Here is a 4,076-nt window from a genome sequence, read left to right on the forward strand (position 1 = left end):
TTGTCCCCCTCTCTGAGTAGGGTAATTCGTACAGGATGTACTGTCCCGTGGCCAGTCTAGCATCCTACCCTTGCCTGGCCTGGTCCTTTTGTGGTCCTCCCTGGCTGCTCTCTAGTTTGCCTTATCTCTCCTCACAGCTCTAGCCCCAGGTTAGACGTACTCCTTGATGGCGCTGCCCATGATTAATGACTGAAAGGGTAAAAGAGAACTCTAAAGGGTACAGAGCAAATGAAGTATCAATTGCCTTTTTAATAGGCCCAGTATTTCCATTTGGGGTGAAGAAAGATCTGAAACTAGATTGTAGCTATGGCTGTACATCATTGTGAAGGCACTTAATACCACTGCATTGTACACTTTAAAATGGTTCAGATGGTAAATTTTGTTATGTGTATTTTATCACTATAAAAAAAAATTAATCTCACAACTGGGGCAAGAGCCTCCTCTGAGTTTCCAAGGTCTTTCTCTGTTTACTTTTTCCTCAGCTCCAGGGCTAGTCATGCCCTTTGCATGTATTATTTCTTGAAAATTTTTATAGTGATAAACGTAACATAAAATTTACCATCTTAGCCATCTTAAAGTGTACAATTCAGTGGCATTAAGTACTTTCATAATGTTGTATAACCATCACCATGACCTAGTTCTAGAACTTTTCATCACCCAAAAGGAAATCCCATACCCATGAAGCATCCATTTACTACTTCTTTTGCTCTGAGGAGAGAGTGGGGTTGTCACAGGAGCATGATACCTGCTTCTGTGGTGAAGAAACTGGCCTCTGGTGAGAACTAACAGCTGCCACCAATGTGACGACAAAGACCCTGGCTGGAGCTGTATTAGATTCCTAAGGCTGCCATAACAAATTACCACAAACCAGGTGGCTTAAAACAACAGAAGTTTATTCTCTCACAGTTCTGGAGGTTATCTGTCTGAAATCAAGGTGTTGGCAGGGTTGGTTCACTCTGGGGCATCTGACAAAGCATCTGTTCCACGCCTCTCTCTTAACGTCTGGTGGTCGCCGTCCTCAGGGTTCTCTAGTTTGTGGCAGTTTATGTAACTCCCATTTTTGCCACTGTCTTCCCTGTGCGTATGTCTCTGCTTTCTCTTCTTATAAGAACAGGAGTCATTGGGTTAGGGCCCACCCTTCTCTAGTGTGACTTCCTTTTAACTAATTACATCTGCAAAGACCCTATTTCCCAATAAGGTCATAGTCACAGGTCCAGGAGGATAGGACATGAACATATCTTTTTGGGGAGACACAGTTCAACGCACAACAGGAGCCATCACCAATGTGTTGGCAAAGAAACTGGCATTGAACAGGGAACTCGGCACATTGATCTGTTTACTTGGAGAAAAAATATCTTTCCCTTTTCCAGCCTTGCGGTGTGCCTCAAGCACCCTCTGTTGGCAGAGTTTAACATCTAGCCAGGCAATGGGGAAATTCAGACTGTAGAGTACAGCTCCCCAGGGCAAGGAATGGTGAGTTTGCAGCTCAGAGGCAATGCATTAGTAACAGCCACAGACCAAAGTTCTGTCTGCTTTTAAGTGAGCCTTCCCTCCACTAGTTTGATCTTCACTATGAAGGTCTAAATCAGCTGTGGGACTTTGACTTAGAAAGGGAAGAGTCCAAATAGAGGAGACACTTAGGCTAAGTCCTGCAGGATATAGAGGGGCATCACAGCAGGACAGAGATGACAATTTAGGTAGAGGGACCAGTATGAGCCAAAGCAGAGTATGTGAGACACTAGAATGTCACAGAATCCTGACAGCCATGCTAAGGTATGAGTACTTGAACTCTCTACTCTGAGGGTGAAGCTGGGTAAGAATAACAGGACCAAATTTGTCATGTAGAAAATTTCTTTTCTCTCAAGGCAGCATGGGCACGTCTTCCACGTGTGAAGGAGAACGCTGAACAGGTTGCAAGGAGCGTCTATAAGAGGAGCTTGCATGGAAGAAGTATAATAGACTGGGAAACCTGCATAATTGAAAAAGCTTCATGAGAGGCAAGGTTCAATGAGAATCATCAAATGTTTCATATATGGAAACAACATGATCCAATGTGGAGATGGCTGGCATCCCAAGCATAACATGTCTCAAATGACTGCATCATCCTACATCGTAAGTCTACTTTACCTCCGTGTTCCTTATTGCAGGGATGGCTTGGGTTGTCCAATGCAGAAACCTGGGCACTATCATGACTCATTCTTCTCCTTCACTCCTTCAGAATCAATGACTAAACACTGCCCATTTTGCTTTATAAATGTGTCTCAACATTTCTCCAGTCTAAGTCCTCCATTGAAACAGGCCTGTTGCATCTCTTGCTTGAATTCTTGTAACTGTCTCAAAATGGACTTGATATCTCCTATCATGTTCTCAGAGTTAATTGTTCAGAAATGCAAATCTGAAGGTGTCACTTTAATGCATAAAAATTCTTTTTCCAGCCTTGCAGTGTGCCTCAAGCACACACTGCCTTTCCATTGCTCTTAGGATAAAGAGCGACTTCTTCAACATGGAATAAAATGACCCCTCACACCTGGCTTTTTCCAGTTTTATCTCCTCCACGCCTCATCCCTATCCTGTCAGATGGGCTGTCTTTTCTTTCTTGAAAAGCTTCATGTTTTTTCCTTGCCTATGTCTCTTTTCTCTTCTTGAGACTTACTTCACAATTCCCTTATCCCAAAACACCTCCCTTCCCACCTCTCAAGTCATCCTCTATTTGTCCTTCAAAGTCAGTTTAGATCTTAATTCCTCCTGGAACTGACGGTAAGGACTGACCCTGATTCTAATAATTTCAGGTTAGACTACTCTCCTGTGTGTTTCCATTAATTCTATATCGCTTTCTTTCATATATACCAGGGGTGCAAAAAAATGCACACATTTTAAGAGATGTTATCTATGTATTACTTTTCAAAGTTGAATTATGGTACCAACGTGTAGTGTGAGTTTTGCTCAAAAGATGGCATTAATCAAATGAATGCTAGCATTATTCATTGTATTACAATTTTAATAGTTTTTTCCTTTCTTAAAATGTGTGTATTTTTTTTTTGGCACCCTCCGTATGTATATAGTACGTAGTGTATGGTAGTATATATGCTATATAATGTTATATATATCTTTACCTTGTTTCATTTTCTTAAAATAATTTATCGTATCTTAAAGTTTATTTGCTTATTTATTGTCTGTCATCCTCCACTAGAATATATGCTGCCTGAGATCAAGAACCTTGCCTACCTCGCTCACCACTATGTCCCCAGTGCCTACAAGAGTACCTAGCTCTTAGTACAGACTCAATAAATGTTTGCTGAAACAAGGATAGAAACAAATTTTCTGAGACAAAGATCTTCATGTTGCTGTATAGTTCCATGCAATATTTGGGACATAATTGTACTAAACATTATTTGTTGTTTATCGGAAATTCAAATTGAACTGAAGCGACCTGTATTGTTCCTGGCGACCCTCCCCCCAGAACACATTCGGCAATATCTGGAGACCTTTTTAATTGTCACTACTGGGGTGGTAGTGTAGAGGGCAGGCATGCTGCTAAACATCTTACAATGCGTAGGACAGTCCCTACAAAGCAAGGACTTATACCGTCCAAAATGTCAATAGCGTGGATGCAGAGAAACCCTGACCTAGATGGCCGTAACTTTAAGGGTCCCCAGCAGGTAAACAGAGCCTAGAATCTCTAAATTCACATTCCTTTTGGAGAGGCAGCATGGGGTTAGAGAGAGGAAGGCGTCTAGGGTTGGAGACCCGGCTTGAAAACCCTGTGCACCCATCTTGACGCTGATAACCTGAGGGCAAGAGAGCCAGACTATCAACTACAGCAGGTGAAACCATGATGTCGAAAAAATAGCGTGTGAAGGGGCTTGTGGACCGTAAAGCGCTCTGCACACACCGGTTAAGTGCGCCTTTAGGTCCGACTAAGAACAAATCCTCTGGCCACTGGGATTAACGCGTTCAGTGACGTACTCTTAGCGGCCGGGTTAAGGCGTCCTCCTCCTTAGCAACGGTCGTGAAGGAAGTGGTTGCCGCAGCCGCGCCCCGTGCGCCTGCGCAAAGGCGCCTCCTGCTGACGTGGA

The sequence above is a fragment of the Rhinolophus ferrumequinum genome, chromosome 12 (genome assembly GCF_004115265.2).
Source record: "Rhinolophus ferrumequinum isolate MPI-CBG mRhiFer1 chromosome 12, mRhiFer1_v1.p, whole genome shotgun sequence".
Taxonomy (NCBI): Eukaryota; Metazoa; Chordata; class Mammalia; order Chiroptera; family Rhinolophidae; genus Rhinolophus; species Rhinolophus ferrumequinum.